The sequence below is a fragment of the Pseudochaenichthys georgianus genome, chromosome 8 (assembly GCF_902827115.2).
Source record: "Pseudochaenichthys georgianus chromosome 8, fPseGeo1.2, whole genome shotgun sequence".
Classification (NCBI taxonomy): domain Eukaryota; kingdom Metazoa; phylum Chordata; class Actinopteri; order Perciformes; family Channichthyidae; genus Pseudochaenichthys; species Pseudochaenichthys georgianus.
In genome coordinates, this window is record NC_047510.2 from 9,535,213 (window position 1) to 9,560,386 (window position 25,174).

A 25,174-nucleotide genomic window follows, 5' to 3' on the forward strand; every position below is an offset into this window, starting at 1 on the left:
CTCTTTCTCTGGCTGGCTGGCTCACGTGAGTATCAGGTAAATGTGGGATCCCACAGATCTGTATTTATTTTGTACTGTATTTGATTGTATTGCATTGTATATTACCATTAAAGTGGATTATTGTTTAACGGTTAATTGTATGCTCTGGACTCCTTCCTGTAATATAACCAGCTTGTCTAGGGACGCGCGGAGATTTGAAAATGCGGACTAGTTGTCCACTCATATCTCCTAACAAAACCTGTTGCCAAAGAGTATCATCCGGGCTTGCTACGAGCAGGTGTGTTTTTTTTCCTTTCAGATATAATACGTCATCCATTTATTGGCTTTCCTGTGAAGTGTAACATTTTCTTTTCTTTTCTCAGTACAAGACCAAGAAGCTGCAGTTTGTAGTTCACACAATGGAGCCGAACTCTAGCGTGCAAACGGTATATTGTTATTCCCTCAACACTGTAAAGATTATTTTGGATGATATTTTATGATATAGTTTATTTTGCTGTTTTACCACTTCTTGTTTCAGAACACTACAATGGTGCGGCTGGAAGGTCACTATGTGGAAGGAGTGAACACGCTGGGCCTGATCACATGCTCCTTCTTCCTCGGAGTGACCCTGAACAAGATGGGGGAGAAAGGAAAGATCTTAGTGGAGTTCTTCACCATTCTCCAAGCAACCACCTAATACATTGTCAACATGGTCTTGTGGTAAAGTGAAGCAGCACACTCCCTAACTAATCCTAACCCTAAAAGAGAGGACAACAGTTGGAAATTAGCCTGCTGGCTAATACTGGCTCATTTACAGCAATGTGGATTAATGTGCACTGTCCTTTAATTAAACAAACAAGTAAAACATGTAAAAGCTAAGACTCACATTACTTTACCCGCGGCATCATTTTCCGGCTAAGCTACCATCGTAGCTGCTCAGTCCACACTCACAATAACATCATACAGACAAAAATATAGCAGCAAATTAATTGTGGTTCCCTGATTCAATTTCCAGGGCGATTTCCCGTCTATCTGCATATTTGTGAATGCACCTAGCCCTAAACCCTACAGATTAATACGCTTTTGTACAACACACTTTTAGAAATGTTCTGAAAATCAGGCATTATCTTAAATATGCTTTAGTTTTCATAGATTGCCAGAACATAAATCAGAATGTTGGATAATGCCAGGTTCAGTAAAATATTTTATCTAAGGGCTATACACATTATTACACATTAAATCAGAGAATACAGCTGTGAAATAAATATACAAATTAAGATATGAATGAAACTGGAAAGGTTGGTGTTTGTTAGTGCGTCTGATGTAGAGATTTTTTGGCTTGGAGAATGAGAAAAACAAATCATTTTGAGAAAGTGGCATTTAAAGATACAGTATGTATTATAGAGTTCCTACATTTTTCAAAACACTACGATTTTTACAGATGCAAATAGACAAAGTAAGTCAAATAAACACCTAAATGTGTATTCTGTATGTTTTTCTTTCATGTCATCTAAAAGAAGATGTGGTATTGAAACAAAATAGCCCAAAATCTCAAAGTTGTTCTTCCCTCTACCCGAATAAAATACACAAGACACAATGTATTGAAGTATTCCGCTCTTTTAATTGTATTTCTTGTATTTCCTCCAGGTACCTGCCATTTGGAGTGCTCTTTATGATTGCGAGCCATGTTGTCGAGGCTCATGACTGGGAAACTAGGGTTACGTATTGTAACCCAGCTTCTATGAGTATAGGCGCAGCCCTCTAAGGCTATCGCTATTGGGTAAACCCCACTGCACGTGTGCAGCACTGACAGATTTATTCCACGCCCACCTACGACGTGGGCCCCACCTACGACGTGGGCCCCACCTACGACGTGGGCCCCACCTCCGGGCTCACTTCCGTATAAATAGGAAGTAGGCCCTACAATCCGCTCCCACAGCTTTTCTTCAGCTATTCGCGGCACCAGTGGGGCCCGAACCTTAGAGGGCTGCGCCTATACTCATAGAAGCTGGGTTACAATACGTAACCCTAGGTCTATTTCGTATAAGGCTTCGCCCTCTAAGGCTATCGCTATTGGGTTAAGGGCGAAGCAGGATGTAGTCTACGCCCCACTGGTTCCGTCCGTTACCAGAAGCACAAAACACACCTACTCAGTTAATAACCCATGTCCATTTCGCCGTGCGTAAATGGAGCATCACGTTCCCAGGGAATATAGCATTAAACAATGAATATTTCCCCATCAAGGAACGAAGGTAGGCTTACTCGGGCTACCTGTCGTTTAAAAAGTAGAGTTTTTTTAAGTCTTACTTGTTAAAAACGATCAAGAGAGGGGAGCAACGGCCGCGTTCTACATGCCGACAAGCAGGAGAGAGGCCTGCAATTTGGAAAAACCCCGATATTCCTCAATCTGGCAGACTATTCAGTACTGAGTGTGTCAGAGAGGAATGGGAGACATCCCTCAAATAAAAACGAATAAACGAACAGGGTGAAGACCAAGATGCAGCAGTGCAAATGTCTTCCACTGTCATTCCTCCGAACAATGCCGTAGAAGTTGATATTCCTCTGGTGCTGTGCGCTTTAATGTTTTCCGGTGGATCCAACCCAGAGGAAACATACGCCTGTGACACCGCCTCACCCAGCCAGTGTGACAGGCGCTGTGCAGATAGAGACTGCCCTAATGAGCGCTCTCTATAATGCACAAATAGACGCTGGGATTTGCGTAACGCAGCCGTGCGTGTAACATAGCATGCCAGCGCGCGCACGGGACAGAGGAGATGAGATGTGGCTTCCTCCTCTGATGTGTGAGGCGGAGGAAAGAAGCCCTCCAACGTTATCACTCTCGATCTGAACGAGTTTGTGATCACCTTCGGCATAAACGCCGGGTTCGGGCGTAACACAGCTGAGCTACCATCTCCTTGGATCTGGAGACATGAAGGAGCCACAGAGAGAGCAGACAAATCACTCACCCTTTTAGCTGACGTCAGAGCCAGGAGCAGCGCTACCTTGGCTGACAGAAACTTCAGGGGAACTTGATCCAAATCCCATTGAGGCGCTAAAGCGCGTGATACCGGTCTGAGTCTCTGTACTCCTCGTAGGAAACGTTTTGTCAGCGGGTGACTAAACACCGTGCTGACCCCAAACCCTACATGGCATGACGAGATGGCAGCCGCATACGTTTTTATCGTGCTATGGGCCAATTTCCTGTCCAGCAACAGCTGGAGAAATGACAGCACGAGAGGCAGGGGACACGCCACGGGGTCCACGCCTTTTCCTACACACCACCGTTGGAACGCCGTCCATTTGGTTGTGTATAACTGTGGTGGTTGCATTCTCCAGCCACCTTCCTTGTGTGTGTGTTTTCCCTTTCCCTGTCTGTGTGGGCGTGGTGCCTGTCACTCCTGGCTCCCGGCTCAAATCTCCACCAGCTGCAAACAGTTGAGCACTCTCCTCTGCAACACACCTGATTCCCATCAGCCATTACAGATGGTATATCAGCGGAGGCTCCACAACCTGTCAGCGCCAGATCGTTGTTAAACCCCAGTGGTAAAACTCTTAGCCTTCTCAGCCTTCTTATAGTATAGTGACTATTTTCGCTACACCTGAATTTATTCTTACCTGTTCTTCTTGTGCTCCAGGATTACGCTTCAGTGGATTACGTTCCAGTGGATTAAAACTCCGGAGGATACTCTTCAGTGGATTACGCTCCAGTGGATACTCTCCAGCCGGATTATCTCCTCCAAATAAAACCTTTATAACACACTGCCGTGTCCTGCGTTTGGGTTCTCTCAGATAACCGTAACAGAACGATCTGGCCAGTATGGACCCACCGGCTACCAGGCCAAAACTACGGACGAACTCTGCCAAGCCCTGGCCAGTCAAGGCGCTCTCGTGGGGCATCATGATACAGTTCTCCGTGAGGCATTGGAGACTCTCCGGAACCTCTCCGTTAATGTGCAAAGAATCGGCACGCAGGTAGAACTGCTCACTTCACAGGCTTTTCCTCCGCAGCACGCTGCACAGCCGACAGCCCCTCCCCCCCCTCCTGCCGCACTCCTCCATCAGCTACGAGAGGCTGTCATTCCCACACCTGAACGATACGCTGGAGATTTGGGTAATTGTAGAGCCTTTTTGTTCCAGTGTACGTTTTTGAGCAGCAGCCTAGTACTTATCACACAGATGGGGCTAGGGTAGCATATGTAATGAGCCTGTTGAGGGGGAGAGCTTTAGATTGGGCTACAGCTGTTAGGGAGAGCCAGCCACACATTTGCTGGTCATATGATACTTTCATTTCCGAAATGAAAAAAGTTTTTGATCACCCGGTACGGGGGAGGGATGCTGCTAGGCGCCTTCTTTCTCTCCGGCAGGGCTCCCGTAGTGTAGCCGAATTTTCAGTGGAGTTTAGAACAGTGGCTTCCGACTCACGCTGGAATAACGAGTCACTACAGGATGCTTTTCTTCAGGGGCTGAACGAAGCAATTAAAGACGAGCTAGCGGCTAGGGATGATCCAGGTAGCTTGGATAATTTAATAGCCACAGCCATTAAGATTGATAATCGCCTCAGAGAGAGACGTAGGGATAGGACTAGCCGTCACTCCAATCCCAGCGACTTCTCACTTGATCCCCAAATTGGAACCGCCACTACCCCTATTCCCCGATCTTTCCCGACTCCTTACTCAGCCTCATCCCATGGAGATGAGCCCATGCAAGTGGGAAGGGCCCGCCTCTCACCATCTGAGCGTGCTAGAAGGATCCATGCTGGGGAATGTGTTTATTGCAGCCAAACCAGTCATCTCGTTTCCTCCTGTCCTAGTCTGCCAAAAGGTCAGGCTCGTCAGTAGCTGTGGGGATTCTGGCGAGCCCTTCCTCCTCTCTCAACCCCCGACCCAGAACGCAGCTAGAAGCCATGCTTTGCTGCAACCAACAGTCCCTACCCCTGCTCGCCTTAGTGGACTCGGGGGCGGATGAGAATTTTTTGGACATTGACATTGCAGCTCAGGCAGGAATTTCCTGCGAAGTGTTAGATTCACCTCTTAGTGCTAATGCTCTAAATGGAAAATTCCTGGCCCAAGTCACTCACCGCACCAAGCCAGTAAACCTCATTCTGTCTGGAAACCATCGTGAGTTTATTCAGTTTCACCTAATTTCCTCACCTCAGGCCCCCATAGTGTTGGGCCATCCCTGGTTAAGAACTCACAACCCCCAGATTGATTGGGTAACTGGCAAGATCATTAGTTGGAGTTCTTTTTGCTTATCCTCATGCCTGCAGTCTGCCCTACCGCCAGCAGAGGCCGCCTCTCCACCACTCAAGATCGAGCCGCCTGACCTGTCATCTGTCCCCACTGAATATCATAACCTAGGAGAGGTGTTCAGTAAACAGCGAGCTCTTTCTCTTCCTCCTCATCGACCCTACGACTGTCCCATTGACCTCCTTCCCGGGGCCCCTCTGCCTTCCTCACGTCTGTTCAACCTATCTCGCCCTGAGAGAAAATCCATGGAAAATTACATCCATGACTCCCTGGCTGCTGGTGTCATTCGGCCATCCTCCTCCCCGGTCGGTGCTGGGTTTTTCTTCGTCTCCAAGAAGGACCGCTCACTGCGGCCCTGCATTGATTACAGGGGTCTCAATGCCATTACTGTAAAAAACAAATACCCACTACCCCTCATTAACTCCGCCTTTGAACCCCTCCAGGAAGCCACCATTTTTTCCAAACTGGACCTCCGCAATGCCTACCACCTCGTCAGAATCCGAGAAGGGGACGAGTGGAAGACGGCCTTTAACACACCACTCGGTCACTTCGAGTATCTGGTGATGCCTTTTGGACTGACGAATGCCCCTGCAGTCTTTCAGTCAATGGTGAACGATGTGCTCCGTGACCTCCTCAACCGATCAGTCTTTGTCTACCTGGATGACATCCTCATATTCTCTCGTAACAAGGAGGAGCACATTATCCATGTCAGGCAGGTGCTGCAGAGACTCCGGGAGAACAGACTCTTTGTAAAGGCGGAGAAATGCGAATTCCATGTCAACACAGTCTCATTCCTGGGCTACATCGTTGAGGAAGGAAAGCTTAGGTCCGACCCTGAGAAGATCCAAGCGGTGGTGGGGTGGCCCAAACCAACCTCAGTCAAACTGCTTCAACAGTTTCTTGGTTTCGCCAATTTCTATCGGCGCTTCATCAGGGACTACAGCAGAGTGGCGGGTCCTTTAACCAGACTCACTTCCCCCACAACTGGCTTTTCCTGGACCCCAGAGTGCGATGCAGCCTTTTCAGAGCTAAAGAGACTCTTCACCACTGCCCCTGTGCTCATCCACCCTGATTCCTCTCGCCAGTTCGTTGTGGAGGTCGATGCCTCCAACACCGGGGTAGGAGCAGTTCTTTCCCAGCGCTCGGAACGAGACCAAAAATTGCATCCTTGTGCATTTTTCTCTCGCCGCCTCACCCCAGCTGAGAAGAACTATGACGTGGGTAACAGAGAGCTGCTGGCTGTCAAACTTGCCCTAGAGGAGTGGAGGCACTGGCTGGAGGGAGCTGAACTCCCTTTTATTGTATGGACGGACCACAAGAACCTGGCGTACATCCAATCTGCCAAGCGCCTTAACTCCCGTCAGGCTCGATGGGCCCTGTATTTCGGCCGCTTCTCATTCACCCTCACCTACCGTCCAGGGTCACGGAACCTCAAGCCTGACGCCCTCTCTCGCCAGTTCGCTTCCGATGGACCAGCTGCCAGTCCAGACACTATCCTGCCTGCCTCCTGCGTGGTAGGGGCTGTTACCTTGGAGATTGAGTCATTGGTCAGGGAGGCCCAGCGAGCGCAGCCTAGCCCAGGTAACTGCCCAGCTAATTGTCTTTTTGTGCCTACCCCTGTTCGCTCCAAGGTCCTGCAGTGGGCACACACCTCTCGTTTCTCATGTCATCCTGGTGTCCATCGCACACTGTTCGTTCTCAAACAACGCTTCTGGTGGCCTTCCATGGCTCAAGACACCAGGGCCTTTGTTGCTGCCTGTACAGTGTGTGCCCGCGCCAAGTCCTCCCACCAGCCTCCCGCTGGCCTGCTTCGCCCACTGCCAGTACCTAGTCGCCCTTGGTCGCATGTGGCATTGGATTTTGTTACTGGACTTCCACTTTCACAAGGAAATACCATCATCCTAACTATTGTGGACAGATTCTCAAAGATGGTACACTTTGTGGCTCTTTCCAAACTTCCCACTGCCCGAGAGACTGCAGATCTTCTGGTCAACCATGTAGTTCGACTTCATGGGATCCCCACCGACATCGTCTCTGACCGGGGCCCCCAGTTCATTTCCCACGTTTGGAAGGCCTTCTGTCAGGCTCTGGGAGCATCGGTGAGCCTGTCATCTGGCTATCATCCTCAGACGAACGGGCAAACAGAACGGGCCAACCAGGATCTGGGGTCGGCCCTTCGTTGTGTGGCTTTCAAGAACCCTTCGTCATGGGTCCCACATCTGCCATGGATCGAGTATGCCCACAACTCCCTGCCAAGTGCAGCCACAGGTATTTCACCTTTTCATTGTGCCATGGGTTTCCAACCACCTCTGTTTCCAGCCCAGGAAGAGGAAGTTGCTGTTCCCTCCGTTCAGACCCACCTTCGTCGCTGTCGTAAGGTGTGGAGGGACACCCGAGCAGCCCTGCTCCGCTCCGCTGCCCGCAACCGCCTCATCGCAGACCGCCACAGGACCCAGGCCCCCAACTACTTACCAGGTCAGAGTGTTTGGCTTTCATCCAAAGATCTCCCACTCAAGACAGAGTCAAAGAAACTTACCCCACGGTATGTCGGTCCCTTCATCATCGACTCCATTATTAATCCATCTGCAGTCAAACTCAAACTTCCCTCACACATGAAGGTTCATCCAACATTTCATGTATCTCTGTTGAAACCTGTTGCCAGCAGTCCTTTGTCTCCTCCAGTGAGTGTTCCCCCACCCCCCCGCATCATCAATAATCATCCAACGTACACCGTCAGGCGATTGTTGGACGTTCGTCGCCGTGGAAGGGGATTCCAATATCTGGTGGATTGGGAGGGCTATGGTCTAGAGGAGAGGTGTTGGGTTCCCCGGCGAGACATCGTGGGCGCATCTCTGATACGGGACTTCCACCGGGATAACCCTGGAAGACCTGGTAAACCTGGTAGACCGCCTGGAGGCGTCCCTTAAGGGGGGGGTACTGTGGTGGTTGCATTCTCCAGCCACCTTCCTTGTGTGTGTGTTTTCCCTTTCCCTGTCTGTGTGGGCGTGGTGCCTGTCACTCCTGGCTCCCGGCTCAAATCTCCACCAGCTGCAAACAGTTGAGCACTCTCCTCTGCAACACACCTGATTCCCATCAGCCATTACAGATGGTATATCAGCGGAGGCTCCACAACCTGTCAGCGCCAGATCGTTGTTAAACCCCAGTGGTAAAACTCTTAGCCTTCTCAGCCTTCTTATAGTATAGTGACTATTTTCGCTACACCTGAATTTATTCTTACCTGTTCTTCTTGTGCTCCAGGATTACATTTCAGTGGATTACGTTCCAGTGGATTAAAACTCCGGAGGATACTCTTCAATGGATTACGCTCCAGTGGATACTCTCCAGCCGGATTATCTCCTCCAAATAAAACCTTTATAACACACTGCCGTGTCCTGCGTTTGGGTTCTCTCAGATAACCGTAACAATAACGTCCTGGTGGACGCGGCTCTGGACCCCTGAATAGTCCTCACAACATCTTGAGAGAGGCCGAGCCCCTCTAAGTGTTCCCGTTCAGGGGCCATGCCCACAAACGTTGGCCTAATACTGGGTGACCGCTGATTGCTCCCTCCACCTGGGAGAGAGCATCCCTCCGCCACGGAATTTCCCACGGTCTCCCTGACAGCATCCGCTGCATGCAGGGAAACCAGGACGCTCCCGTGCGCTCCGGGGCTATTAAGACCGCTACCAGTCGCTCCTCCTGCACTCGGTCCAGGAACCGAGGGATCAGAGGGACTGGTGGGAAAGCGTACAGTAACACCCTGGGCCAAGGTCTGTGTGCGAACGCGTCCACCCCCAGAGGGGGGTGATCGTGCCTTCTCAGGGAGAACCAGCGAGCACACTGCGCGTTCCCGCGAGCAGCGAACAGATCCACCTCTGCTGTCCCGAACCTGCTCCACACTTGGGAGACCAGCTCGGGGTGGAGGCTCCAGTCCCCTTGTCGAGGACCTCCTCTGGACATGAGATCTGCCCCTCTGTTCAGCTCGCCGGGAATATACACTGCTCTGATCGAGATCATGTGTGTGCGCGCCCAGCACAACAGCCGCCTGGCTGTTTCTCTTCTGTCCAGCCGCCTGGCTGTGTCCAGCAGCTGCGCTGATCGTACACCTCCCTGGCGATTTATGTAGGCTGCCGCCGTTTTGTTGTCTGTCCGAATCATCACATGATGATTCCACAGCAACGGGGCAAAGTGCTGAATTACTCTCCATACGGCGAGTAATTCCAGCGCATTTATATGAAGGGACATGTGCGGCGGCCACTGTCCCCCCACTGCCTGCGACATGCATGTTCCTCCCCACCCTGAGAGCGATGCGTCTGTAAACACCGAGGTGTGTGACGTCACTCTGCTGAGGGGAACCCCCACCGACAGGATGTGGGGATTTTTCCAGTAGGTCAGATCTAACCCTACGGATGGAGGAACGCACACCATGCGTCTCCTCTGACGCACGGGGTCGATGCGCAGGCGAATGAACCACCTCTGAAGTTTCCTCATGTAAAGGAGACCCAGGGGGATCACCACGTGACCAGCTGACATCATGCCCAACAGCTGCATCATGGAAAGGGCTGTCACCGCCCTGCCGGGTGTGACGCGCCTGAGGAGAGCTGTCAGATTCTCCACACTCCGCTGTGAGAGTCGTGCTCTCATGCGGGCTGAGTTGAATTCCATCCCCAAATACCTGATGATCTGGGATGGAAGAGGACAGCTCTTTTCCCAATTGATTATGAAACCCAGGCTTGACAGGTGAGATACGAGCTGTACCGTCTGTAAAGCAGCTTCCTCTCTGGAGCGAGCCAGCAACAGCAGGTCGTCCAGATAAAATAACACTCTCATCCCTCCTCTGCGTAGCGGCTCCAGCGCCGTCTCCAGAGAATATCCAGCCAGAGAATATCCGAACGGCAGTCGATTGAACTGGTACGATATTCCCTGGAAAAAACGCAGGAATCTCCTGTGTTTTGGGGTGATGGTTATATGGAAGTAAGCATCCTTCAGGTCTATAGAGGTGCACCAATCTCCCTGGTGAACACACTCCATTACCTGTTTGATTGTCAGCATGTGAAACGGTCTTTTCCGTATCACTCTGTTGAATGCTGACAGATCTAGGATGGGTCTCATCCCCCCGGCCTTTTTCGGGATAAGAAAATAACGGGAGTAAAACCCCCGATTTTCTTCCCCTGAGGAACCCTGGAAATCGCACTTTTTACCAGGAGTTCCTGCAGCTCCGTCTGGAGCGCCAGGCACTGTTCTTGGGATGACAGAAGTGTATCCTGAATCCCATTGAACTGCGGGGGGGGGGAGGCAAATTGCAGAGAGTACCCTCTGCTGATCAGCCTGCTCATCCATCCGTCCATTAAACATAGCCGCCTCCACTCTGAGCATCGCTCTGAGAGCGGGCGTACCTGTTTTTGTTGTGCTGTGGTAGTCATGGTGACTAGCCATGCCAGAGCCCTTGCCGCCGTTGCTCGTGACGCAACCCAAGGGGGGCCCCACCCTGAAGGGCTGTGAAGGGGTCTCCACACGCTGCATCACACCCCGACTCTCATCCTGTCTCTGTTTATGAGAAGGCTCATAAACAGGACCCTGAGGCGGGTTTATGCTCCAACTTGTGGAGGTGTGTGCAGTGTTTTTCACCTCCTGCGTAACAGCCGTGCTAGGCTTAATACGACTGTGTGTAGGCACAACTGAGACAGAGGAAAAATCGCGCTGCTTGTTACCCGTAAGGATAGAAGCGGCCGATTTAAATATCAAGCCCTGCTGTCTTATAACCGACTGGTTATACAGCGAGCCTAGCTGTTTGCTAACCGTTCGATTCGAAACAGCTGGCTCCACCAGCGAGTCCCTCTGTCTATTAACCGACCGGTTAACAGCAGATGGATTATGCAACAAGTCCCGCTGCTTTTTAATCAATAGATTAATAGCAACCGGCCTGACTAGTGTGGGGGATACGTGAGACACAGGTGCTACAGACACACTGTTGAGATTTGAATCATTTTTATTGACCAATCTCTCTTCCCACATAACCCCCCCAAAGAGTCATCTTCTGTTCTGCTTCCTCGGAGGTTCTCTCGGAGGAGCAGACCAGGAGCGGGGGTTCTTCCTTCCCCTCCGACTCGCCGCCTGCAGATCCTGTCTCTGCGGCGGAGACCTGGGACGGAGCCCCTGCCGCTGCCGAAGGGCGGTGCTGACGCCGTTGCTGCTCTCGCTGCCCGCTCTGCCCCCGTTGAGACTGTAGCGGGGGCTGCGGATGCTGTCGTTGCTGACGCTGCTGTCGCTGCGGACGTTTGTCCTGTAGCCAGCTAGCATGACGCCTTATGTCGTCTGCTTGCTCTGAAGCAGACTTCATACCTTCCACCATGGCATGGAACTGTGGTCCAAATAGTCCGTCCGGACTAATTGGAGCCTCCAGAAGATATTTTCCTGCACCCTCCGGTATATTCCCCTGCTGTAGCCAGAGATACCGGTGTACCTGTGTCGCCCATGCCGCAATCTGCGCCTGCGAGACTGCGACTGCTGCGCACAGGGTGAGTGCAGTACTGGCCGCCTTGCCTATCTCCTCAGCCTCCCCTGAGGACATAGTTTTAGACTGCTCCGACATTTCCACCATGGAGTTTGTCAGCAACGCTATGTTATTTGCCGCCGCTGACGCCTGGAAAGCACACTGGTGCATCCGGTCCGTCTGTTTGGCGACAAACCTGTCTTTGGTGGCAGCCAGCATGGGTTGCCGCCCGGAAACCGAGCTGGCCTGCCTAGCCCCAAAGAATGCCGTGAGGTTCGGCTCTAGTGGAGGCACGGTCGAGAAACCCACGTCCGTGAGTCCCTCCACTCTTGTGAGAGGCACGTATGTCCCTATCGGAGACCTCATGGCTCCAGGGTCCGCTGCCGCCCCCTCCTGGTACTTCCTTATGGCCAGGAAGCGTGGCCAGACCGGGTCCCTCCTGACCCTGTGTACCCGGGAGAACACCCCGGACATATCATCCGGCGGCGAGCTCTCCTGAGCTAGGGGAACGGGGAGATTTCTCCAGGCGGCCGCCTTGGATATGATCTCTGGCAGTTCCAGGAGAATCCCGCCAATCGACGGCAATGCCGTGTTGGCGGAGATAGGGATCACGGGATCATACACCGGACCTACACCGGTTTCCCTATCTGTCTCCTCCGTCCGGAGGGGAGAGATAATGGGGGAATCCCCCGTTGATCCCTGTATGGAGGGGACGTAGTCGTCCGACTCGTGCCCTCCACTCTGATCCAGAAAATCAATGGCTTTGTCCCCGGAGTACTCCTCCCGGACGTGCCAATCGTTCTCGGCAGCTGCAGCAGCGAGAGCGTCCGCTCTCTGCTGTCTGAGGGCCAGCGGGAGACGGGCACAAACAAGTGTTACTCACAAAATAAGCAATGTGCAAAATAATGTAAGACAATAGATGACAACATAGTCAGTCTATATTAAAAAAAAATAGTTTAGTGTGCATTTTGTCTCTTTTTTGGCAAACAATTACTATTAAACTAGAGCATCTTTAACCATGATTTCGTGTGGCCATGGATATAAGAGGCACTGTATCGTTTTACATGATATTATCAAGTGTATTTTTTTTTATCAATTGTAATAGTATTTCATTACCATTTTAACAATATTGTAATTTATTAACCTGTTGTTATCATGTGACTATTATAAACATGATAATAATATTGTATTTTTGTACATGTTATCGTCATGTGTCTTTTATCAACATGATATCAATATTGGATTTTTATTGGATGATATGTGTTTTTATTAGCATGATATCAATGTTATTATCACCTGTGCTTTCTTAACATGATATCAATCTTTCCTTTTTGAAATGTCAGAGTTATCGTCGATCACCGTACATGGTGACATGGTGTTTGTGTTCATTGTGCTTTAACTTGTGTGTTTCAGCCTCATCCTCCAGGCCTTCATTGTCCTGCCGACGATGTATTTCCTGGCTGTGAGGCGGAACCCCTTTCAGGTCTACCGTGGGGTTTCTACAGCCTTACTGACCGCGTTGCTCATCTCCTCCAGGTAACAGGACATTCATACCTCTGTGATCCTCACCAGTCATTATTTTAGCATTTATTTTCAAAGCTGCAAAAGAGGATTGTAATTCCATGCTGTGGTGGACTAAGTACTCATTACAATAAAAAAATACTCCATTACAATCAATAGTCCAAAAATCGTAATATCAGCAAGTAAGTAAAGTAGGCTAAGTAAAAGCACAAAACTATTATCAATGTAGTTTAAAGGTCTCCTATCATGCAAAAAAATTCACTTTGATGTATTTTATACATACACTGAACAAAAATATAAATGCAACACTTGTTGTCTTGTTTTTGCTCCCATTTTTCATGAAATGAACTCAAAGATCTAAAACATGTTCTATATACACAAAATAACCATTTCTCTCAAATATTGTTCACAAATCTGAAAAAATCTGTGATAGTGAGAACTTCTCCTTTGCCGAGATAATCCATCCCCCCCTCACAGGTGTGGTATATCAAGATGCTGATTAGACAGCATGATTATTGCACAGGTGTGCCTTAGGCTGGCCACAATAAAAGGCCACTCTAAAATGTTCAGTTTTATCACACAGCACAATGCCACAGATGTTGCAAGTTTTGAGGGATCGGGCAATTGGCATGCTGACAGCAGGAATGTCCGCCAGAGCTGTTGCCCGTGAATTGAATGTTCATGTCTCTACCATAAGCCGTCTCCAAAGGCGCTTCAGAGAATTTGGCAGTACATCCAACCGGCCTCACAACCGCAGACCACATGTAACCACACCAGCCCAGGACCTCCACATCCAGCATGTTCACCTCCAAGATCGTCTGAGACCAGCCACTCGGACAGCTGCTGCAACAATTGGTTTGCATAACTAAAGAATTTCTGCACAAACTGTCAGAAACCGTCTCAGGGAAGCTCATCTGCATGCTCGTCGTCCTCATCGGGGTCTCCACCTGACTCCGGTTCGTCGTCGTAACCGACTTGAGTGGGCAAATGCTCACATTCGATGGCGTCTGGCACGTTGGAGAGGTGTTCTCTTCACGGATGAATCCCGGTTTTCACTGTTCAGGGCAGATGGCAGACAGCGTGTGTGGCGTCGTGTGGGTGAGCGGTTTTCTGATTCCAATGTTGTGAATCGAGTGGCCCATGATGGTGGTGGGGTTATGGTATGGGCAGGCGTATGTTATGGACGACGAACACAGGTGCATTTTGATGGCATTGTGAATGCACAGAGATACCGTGACGAGATCCTGAGACCCATTGTTGTGCCATTCATCCACGACCATCACCTCATGTTGCAGCATGATAATGCACGGCCCCATGTTGCAAGGATCTGTACACAATTCCTGGAGGCTGAAAACATCCCAGTTATTGCATGGCCAGCATACTCACCGGACATGTCACCCATTGAGCATGTTTGGGATGCTCTGGATCGGCATATACGACAGCGTGTTCCAGTTCCTTCCAATATCCAGCAACTTCGCACAGCCATTGAAGAGGAGTGGACTAACATTCCACAGGCCACAATCAACAACCTGATCAACTCTATGCGAAGGAGATGTGTTGCACTGCGTGAGGCAAATGGTGGTCACACCAGATACTGACTGGTTTTCGGAGCCCCCCCAGAACCCCCAATAAAGCAAAACTGCACGTTTCAGAGTGGCCTTTTATTGTGGCCAGCCTAAGGCACACCTGTGCAATAATCATGTTTAATCATGTTTAATAATCAGTATCTTGATATGCCACTGTTACAACCCGCCTCCCTACTTAATAGTAGTGGCTCGTGAGGCAGTCCGCAACATAAAACAAAAATACAGAACACGTAGGCACTAAACTATGATCGAACATTTATTGCCACAATCATAAAACATTACACTGGAGGACAGGTAAAACAAACAAAAAGACGGAGGGGACTTGGGCCAACCACACCACGGGCCGTAGGATCCAGAGCCTTCCTCCGCTACCCAAAATCACACAGAACCTAACGGGAGAAATAAAGCCGTGAAAACCTAACTCTAACACGTCCTCCAGGAAACACAACTAAAAGCAAAAGAGCTCTGCCACAGCAGAGATATCCGCAACACCCCCACCATGAGTTAGTGATTTTTTCCTTTTTAAAAAAAAAACAATCACAACAATCAACCTTAGTTGACAGACGTGCTCACCACCACTCATTCCACACACCAGACAGGTTAACAACACACAATAACTGCTATATTATAAGCGCGACAATGCATCAGCCAACACATTATCCTTGCCACGAATGTGTTTGACCTCAACATTGAAGGCTTGCATGAAAATACTCCACCGCATCACCCTTTGATTTGTGTCACGCATTCTCTGCAGAAACACAAGGGGGTTGTGATCGGTGAAAATAGTGACAGGAATGTTTGATGACCCCACTTATACCTCAAACATTTTCAAAGCCAGAACCATAGCCAGTGCCTCCTTTTCGATGGTGGAATACACCCGCTGGTGTCGATCAAATCTCCCGGAGCGGTACGACACAGAGGGCTCCACCTCACGATCAGCTCCAGTACATCTGCCCGCTGCGCGTCAGGCAAGTGTGCCAAATGAGACTCAACCTTCACCAGAGTCTCCGCAACGATCGGGGCCTCCGAGGTGACAGGGGGGTCACTTTCAGCACTGGACCGCGCCACCACACCGGCAGCGACAGATTTACGAACAGCCCCGGGGCTTATCGTACCTGTTTTCCCACCCTCACGCCATAATGGCGGGTCCCTGATCGGTCCGTCCAACTCCGTAGCCGTAAAACTGTCAGACAGATCACCATCACTAACGTCAACTCCACTCTTTGACTTTGCGTGGGTGACTGCAACCGTATTCACCCCCGGTTTAACGAGCACTCTGCCACCGGCTAAGTCATTCCCCAAGATCAAATCTACCCCCTCAATAGGAAAACATGACCGAACCCCGACAATCACCGGCCATGTAACCAGATCTGACTCGAGGTGAATATAATGCAACGGTGAATCTACATACTGCATCCCAAACCCCCTCACAAGAACACCCGAATTAACAGCAGACTCCTCCGAGAGGGGCAACACACCAGTCACGATAAAAGATTGTAATGCCGCTGTATCCCTCAAAATTGTCACTGGAATCCTGTTGTCCTTCCCAAGCGAAAACACTACTCCCTGCATAAGAAACGGAGAAAACACTTCCAGTTCTGACTTGAGTGGTCCCGGTCGAGAAGTATTCACCAAAGCGACCGTCTTTACAGGCTTCTCATCATCCCGCAAAGAATAACAATTTGCAGCAATATGACCTCTTTTCTTGCAGTAATGACACACTGGCCTATCCGTAGATCCCCAATTCACCTCTCCCGGTTTTTCCTCAGCAACTCTTGGCCTGCTGGACTGCCATGGCACTTTAGTGAAGACTGGGGTTTCTCTGATATTATTGTCCACAAACCCGGCCTGTGCCCTAGTGTCTCACCGTAGACAGTCTTGTGAGTAAGCGCATATTCGTCAGCCAAAACCGCAGCATCAAACAGTTTCACCGGTTTTTGCTCATTGAGGTATGTGGCTACTGTGTAAGGCAAACAGTTTTTAAATTCTTCCATGAGCACTAATGTTTTTAGGTCCTCTAGAGACTTTGTCCCCGTCGATGAGCACCATCGCTCAAACAGAACCTCTTTCTCACGGGCGAATTCCACATACGCTTGACAATCTTGTCTTTTCAAACCACGAAACTTTTGACGGTATGCCTCAGGCACCAGCTCATAAGCGCGCAGAATTGCAGCTTTCACCTGTTCATAATCCCGGCTAACCTCCTCAGATAACGCAGTATACACCTCCTGCGCTTTACCCGCGAGAACGCACTGCAGCATAACAGTCCACATGTTCCCAGGCCATTTAAACGTTGTTGCTACACGCTCAAACAGGACAAAATAGCTATCAACGTCTTTTTCGTTAAACACTGGGATAAACCGAGTATACTTGCCTACGTCAAAATCATGAGGTTGCGCAGACCCCAACTGCTGAGTCTGGTGAGACGTCAGCTCCAGCTCCCTCAAACGTAACTCCGCCTCATACTTCCTCAATTCGAGATTACAGGCGATCTCCTTCTCTCTCAGTCTGTTATCACTCTCCTTCTCTCTAACCATCAGCTTGCGCAGCTCTAGCTGAAGTTGAAGGTCGCTCACTTTCTGAGAGACCTCTGTCCCGTCGTCCATGGGAACGTCTACTTCCTCCTCTGACAATACCTCCTGCTCTATAAGCGCAGCCAACAGCTGTCCCTTAATGATTTGTTTCTTGTTCTGTTTATTGACTACAACGTCAAATTTGCCTGCGATCAGACCAAGCTGCTGTTTGCTACATGCATCCAACTTCCCCCGAGTCGGATCACCCACAAACCCCTCCAAGTCGAAATCCATCACTGCACTCTACGCTATACAGCCAAACAAACAACAAAATGCTGTCAAGGGCCTTTTAGAAAGTAATACTACTCACCACACCGGCACCTGCCCGAGACAGCCTTTGGACGAGCCCCCATATGTTACGACCCGCCTCCCTACTCAATAGTAGTGGCTCGTGAGGCAGTCCGCAACATAAAACAAAAGTACACAACACGTAGGCACTAAACTGTGATCGTACATTTATTGCCACAATCATAAAACATACACTGGAGGACAGGTAAACAAACAAAAAGACGGAGGGGACTTGGGCCAACCACACCACGGGCCGTAGGATCCAGAGCCTTCCTCCGCTACCCAAAATCACACAGAACCTAAGAAATAAAGCCGCGAAAACTTAACTCTAACACGTCCTCCAGGAAACACAACAAAAAGCAAAAGAGCTCTGCCACAGCAGAGACATCCGGAGTAGTGATCGGCCTCCTCCTTCTCCTTCAGTCTCCTCTTTTATGCGTAGGCTGATTGGCAACTGGGAACACCTGCGCCGAGCTTGGCTGAGTGGCAACTGGGAACACCTGAGGAAGGCGGAGCCAGGTGTACTTGCACAGCAGAGAGAACAAAGAGGACAACAAAAGGGGGGGTGTACGCAACAACAACATCTGTGATGTGGGATGGATTATCTCGGCAAAGGAGAAGTGCTCAGTATCACAGATTTTTTCAGATTTGTGAACAATATTTGAGAGAAATGGTTATTTTGTGTACATAGAAAATGTTTTAGATCTTTGAGTTTATCTGATGAAAAATCGCAGTAAAAACAAAAGTGTTTATATTTTTGTTCAGTGTAGTAGGCCTACCTTACATGAACCTGTTGGAAACCTTAATGACCCCATTATGTGATTATTTATATCTTAAAACCTTTAACAACTATATTTAGATGTTCATAAATATCTACATTTATTTATACATACATGTGTAGCAGTTAGACAAACATTAATAGATGATCTCATTACCTATTTGATATGTACTTAAAAATATCTGGAAAATCACAGAATGGCCAGTTGTCAAGGGCCGGCTCGATTCACTGACGGCCGTCACCAACCTTAATTTTTTATGTTTTTAAATGGCATCATTGAAGTTGCACAGACAGAGGTCCGCCGTTTCCCAGTTGACAGTTCGCTAGCCAGATTAATGTTGTGGATGTTGTATCAAAAGTTCAGGTGTTTAATAGTCCATGGCCTATGGGATAAAACTGTCTCTGAGTCTGGTGGTTTTTGTCCGGATGCTGCGGTACCGCCTGCCAGACGGCGGCAGACAGAACAGTTTGTGGCTGGGGTGATGGAGGTCTTTTGTAATCCTGAGGGCGTTCTTTAAGGTTAACCTGGTATTTGTACTCCACTACATTTATTTTAGTTACTTTACAGATTTGGATTAATGATGTGATATATAAACAACCCTTAAATCAGACTTTAGTTACACCTGAGTAAAATTCAGTGAAGATGATTGTCATGTGCCAACAATCAGGCGAGATATTTGATAGTGGGTGCTTGAGAAGACAAAAAATGTATCTGCAGATCCCTATAAAGCATATTCATTACTCGTTATTCTCTACTTATAGTTAATTAAAAACTGTATATAATGGCTATTTTGCACATCCCTTTCAAGATTTCAAGATTTTCAAAGGTTTATTGACATATCATATACACAACTACGGTGTAGTTATGCAATGAATGAAAAACTTGCGTCACAGGTTTCTCAACAGTGCATTACAAGACATCTATCAATATGTGTGTATACCTTCACCATTAAACTGTCATTCTGATCATTTATTATTCTATCTACATACATAAGAGTATAATTTAGTGGGAATGCTGTTAACAGCATTCCAACGCACAAAATTATTTAATTGTATTCCGCCCGTTATTTTGCAGGTCTTCTCCTCCCGCATTGAACATCGCAGAAACTCCGTTCGGACATCAAAACGTTCAGCTCGGTCGGGAATCGAGTGCTATTACTTTTATCATTCATAACTTTCATAATTCCAGAGATACATCCCATAATTCATCACATTTTTAACCATTTAAGTCAATGGAGAAAATCTTCAGACTCGAACAATCTTCATGCGACTTCAATTGCTAACTGTTCCTTCATACTTTCACTCAGAAATCTCATTCCAACTTTAAAATGTTACACATCTTTCTGATATTATTCATGTAAAACTTCTGATTCTTACTTTTAGAGATATTAAAAATTGTTCAGACCTTGGTACAGAGGCCTTCTTCAGATGTTAACATTAACTAGAGTGTGTGATGTCACAGCTAGAGTGTAGGAAATCTTGAAATTTGCCTTCATATATTTTTTTAAACTGCCATAATTCCCAAACCCTACATTCCTGAGACATAATTGTTCATGACAAACGTAGGAAAACATCTCGTAGCTTGAAAAATTACAAATAATTAAGCAACATAATTAAACAAAATGCCTCTTGAGGGCATGAAGTGACAAAAACGTTCAACATGTCTCCATTAAAGCCCATTGTAATTTCAGGCTGATATTTCCTCACAGCAGCAGCCGCACACCTTCAGTTAATCTGCCAAAAAGGCCACATTATTGACCCCAAAGTACACAAGAAGCACACTTCAGATACTCAAGGTCCTTGAGATGCTTCACGCTTTGAAATGTCACTGATATCTGTTACGGTTCTTCAACAAAACGTTCACATGTAAGAGGTTTATCTCTCATTCAAAAAAATAGAAACCTTTGATCTCTGGACACCTCGTTAGCTCAAATATAAACACCTGTGTCATGGAACACGATAATGTCATAACTCCAGCTGAGATGGTCAGAGCAGCAGACTTCAGATAATGGTTAATAGTCCTGCCCTCAACAGCTCTACGTCAATTATGGGGTGTGATCATATGCCGTTTCCATGGAAACGCATCCCTCAGATGCATTTCCATGGAAGATCAAGAGGGAGATCAAGAGAAGAGAGAGAGGGTGATCAAGAGGAGAGAGAGAGGGCGATCAAGAGAAGAGAGCGAGGGCGATCAAGAGAAGAGAGAGAGGGTGATAGAAGAGTGAGAGGGTGATCAAGAGAAGAGAGAGGGCGATCAATAGAAGAGGGCGATCAAGAGATTAGAGAGAGGGCAATCAAGAGAAGAGAGAGAGGGCGATTGAAGATTGAGAGGGTGATCAAGAGAAGAGAGAGGGCGATCAAGAGAAGAGAGAGAATAATGTAACCTCCTATGAAAATGTTCAAAAAGTGCTCAAACTTCACATGTGTGCTAACAGTCCAGCCATGAAGACATCTACGGGACAGTTTTGAGATTTCTTCAAATGCCATTGCCATGGCAACACAATACTCACCATAAAACACGGTTTTCTCATAACTTCAGTGAAAATGCTCCAAACGGCCCAAAACTTCACAGGTTTGGTAACGATGCAGCCATCAATGCATCTAAGCGTATTTTGGGATGTCATCAAATGCCGTTGGCATGGCGACAGATCATTCGCCATCAAGTTAGTTCAAAAGTTTGCAGTTCAAATATTCTGCTACTATTCTAAGCCTTTTTACTTTCTTTTCTTCTCTCATCACACATTCAAGCCCCCATTGTTCATGTATCATTTCAATCTAAATTCTTCACTTTCTTCTTACACATTACATTTCAGCATAGCAATTCAGCGTCAGCTTTTCAGCATAGAGCATTCCCACTAGAAATTTCTTCAGGAATTGCATTCTCTAGTTAATGTGTATAATATCAGTTAAAATAAGTGCTTCAACATAGTTAACATTGCAGGAAAGTTGATTGTCAAGTCCCAAAACAAACCATGCAATATATTAAACGTTAAGTACTTTGTCAGGCTTAATATTTATCTGTAGATACCCCCAAAGCTTTTTGCTTACATGTATTTAAAAGAAGACCTTAACCTAAAGTATTATTTAATGTTTAAATAAAGACTAATTAGTTGGTCTGTTTTGGACATCCTCATATTAATATCTTTGTACATCCGGCACTAAACTGTTTTATTCTAGATATCATTTACAGTATATTCTTGATATTTTCTATTCTATACTTCTATCATTGACCTTCTACTTTCTTCCTATTTTGTATGTACTCTTAATATTCAAATGTTTTCATCAAATATAACTCATTCAACAAAACATGCAGCAGACCTTAGGCAAGGCAAGGCAAGTTTATTCATACAGCACCTTTCAACACAAGGCGATTCAAAGTGCTTTACAAAAATGAAAGACATTAAGAAAAAGGCATTTAAAAACAGTCATTAAAAACCAACACAATCTACCTGCATTGCAATTACTCTAAACGTGTAATAACGTGCTTTAACCACTAGATGGTATGGCTTAACAACTGTCACGTTTACAGTGTTAACACAATAAGTAATTATTATTATAGTTATTTATAGTTATTAAATAAAAGTTTATAATATTAAACAAAATATTACTATTAACTTTATTGTGAAATTAAAACAGAACGGTAAAAGAATAGTTACTGGTCTATTCTGAGCCCGATCTCTGTAGATAAATAAAGAACTAAGCCAGATGTGTAATGTTTAATGCAGCCGAACCATTTATTACAATCCATTTATGTGATGACTTTCAAAGAGTAAAGCAAGCACTAGCTGAATAAAGTATGATTTTACGAAACGTTTTTTTTCATATGGAATGCAGTCGGAGGTCAACCAATCACAGAGTTTGAGGATTAATCATGGGGTTTAATGTCGAGCAAAGCGCATGGTGTAGTCTCAAACGATAGCTGAGGAGTATGGGTAGTGTAGTGTCTTTGGCCATCCTAAACTCCGATTGTTTCTCAGAATCGAAGGGTAAAAACACAAAAGCATTGTACACAATTTAAACCAATCAATGTTGTGCAATTAACAAGGATAATCTGGTGTTTTTGAGTTGATGAGTAGTGCAGATATCACTGAAATATCAATCGTCAGTAAGGAGAATACTTACTTCCGGGTGTAAAATCCTCCGTTATCCAATGGGAATGGACGCTCACATCGCCTTTAACTGCCGCCGACATGGACGGATGTGGTGCTTCCCTGAGCGTCAAATACCGCCGCCGATGGGAATACATTGCAATCAGTTGAAAGGTATTTGGATCCGTTTATGAAGCTGAAGGAGACTTGGTGCGTCACAACTGCACGCCAAAGGACCCTGACCAAGCGTCACTATTGGACTATCAGGGAATGAGACTGTGTTGCAGTGTGGGCTTTTATTGTGAAAGGTAAGAAGTGAAAGAGCGTGGCTATACTGTGCTGCTGTTGAGCTCTTGATTGCAATAAAGAGTTGGATGTCTTAGCTCATATTACTGAGTCTCCATGTTATTATTGTATTACCTTCATCAGTATGGACCTGACTCAAGTGATTTCCTCTTCCTTAGCGCTGTAAATCGAACCTACATTTTCCAGGAGATCATACTCGGTGACACACAGAATTGCATAGCGAAAGCGAGGCTTATAGGGAAACTATGTATATGGTGTCATTATCCTGCAGCTCTTATTTGGTGCTGTCAACATTAACTTCGCAATGATAAGGTAAAGCGAAAAGCTATTTGTTGCCACTTTAAATGAAAGCTCTAGTTTTTCACACGGAGGACTTAACAACACACTTTAATGGAGATTTAAAATAGTTTTGTTTCATGAAAAGTAGCAGTATGAGTTCTTTATGTGCTTTTTTAGTTGGGCTTTTCAAAGATTCAAGAGATTGAAATATTTATTCATCCCATACATAATTGTACACAGTAAAGTGCAGTGAATTTGGATTGTAATAGATTATGTATCTTGGGGTAACATAAGCCATAATAACAAAGGAAACTGCAATAAAAGGGGAACATTGTAAAAGAAAAGACATGTGCATAGCACTACTAAGATGTGTGAATAGGAAAAATAAGGACATTTTGGAGTTTTATGTTCATATGTATTAGTTAAAAATGTATTCAACTCACCTGTAATGTCTTAATGAAACAGGGTGTAATGGAGTATGTTCCTGTAGTGCATGGTGCAGGTCACAGTTATTTGTTCTAGATTGAATACTTTATCTGTTTATCATTAACATAACTTTCTTTGTAGGTAATTAATTCCTGAATAAATAACTTTTACTTAAGATGACTGTACAAGGATCACGCTGTGTTGCCGGATCACAAAATGAAAGATAAATGATTGAAACGTTTCCCATCACCTCTGCTGATTGTGCCATTTATTTCTATAGCCAATCACCAATCAGACAGTGTAATGTGAGTCGTGTTGCTTCGACAGATCACTTTGTATCTTCTTTTCTTCAGATTTCACAGAGACTACAGAGTTGAGAGTCCCCTGGCAGCAGTGGCTTCCTCATTTCTGTACAGTTATAGCAGGAGTCGACTACAGTGCCTTTGTTCTTTCTCGCTTTGACAGCTCGCCTGATGAAGTTTACCTCAGAATCTGGGTAATAAATCAAGGCACCTTGGTTGTCCACTTGATAACGCCTCATACTCAGCAATTATCTGCTGAATCAGATTGGTCAATGCAAGTCGGGGGAGCTATACATCTGTAGCACCTTCTGATCCCTCAGATATATCTCAGGGAAATGAGAACGGAGAAGAACCTGCTGACTAGTCATTGTTTGTTTCCCCTAAAGAGAAAACAAAGAGAGGTTAAGGAGAGCAAGAAAAGGTCTGATGAGTAGAACTTATGCAATATTTTAGGGTAGATACAACACAATGCACTGTATCAGGGTTTCCGTTAGCCGGTAATTACCGGTTTTTAGCTGGTAAAATTTATAAAAAAACGGTAAATTCAAAACCTGACGGTCAAAATGTCTGGTAATAATTAGGGAGGCTCCGATCGATCGGCCGCCGGTCATTATCGGCCGATATTCACTCTTAATAGTTTGATCGGTGCTCTCTATAAAGGCCGATCAGGAGAGCTGGATCTGATCGATATGGACATAAACGCGAGTGAAGTGTAACCGGACGCGAGAGAGAGATCAGATCAGCTGCTGAGTCTGACCGAGACACGCAGCTCTGCATAATCACCTGAAGCCCCGCCCTCTGTTTAGCGGGCTGCAGGAGCTGACTGCTGTCAGGAGAGAGAGGGAGGGAGAGGGGAAAAGAGAGGATCCGTTTCTCCCGTGTTATTATTCAAAGTTGATGTAAACTTCTGAATAATGTACGTTATCTACTACAAGTAGTTTGTTTGAATGTAATAATTATGTTGTTTGTTGTTTGTGGAATCATTTATTGAAAAATTAATCTGAATTTTTTTCGATCTGTTAGGATTATAAACTGAAGCAATATCAAAATGAGCCCCGTGAACTGAGTTTTAAACATCAGCATATCTGCTCATAGTCCGGTAATTACCTGCTAACGGAAACTCTGCTACACAACTATTATTATTATTATTGAAATATGACCGGTAAGTTTCACATTTGTCCGGTAAAATAAAATCTGCCCGGACATTTGACCGTCGAGAAAAAATCCTAGCGGAAACCCTGCACTGTATATGTGCTGGATATGTTTTAAAACAATTGAATTACAATAAAATCAGCCACGGTAGAAATTAAG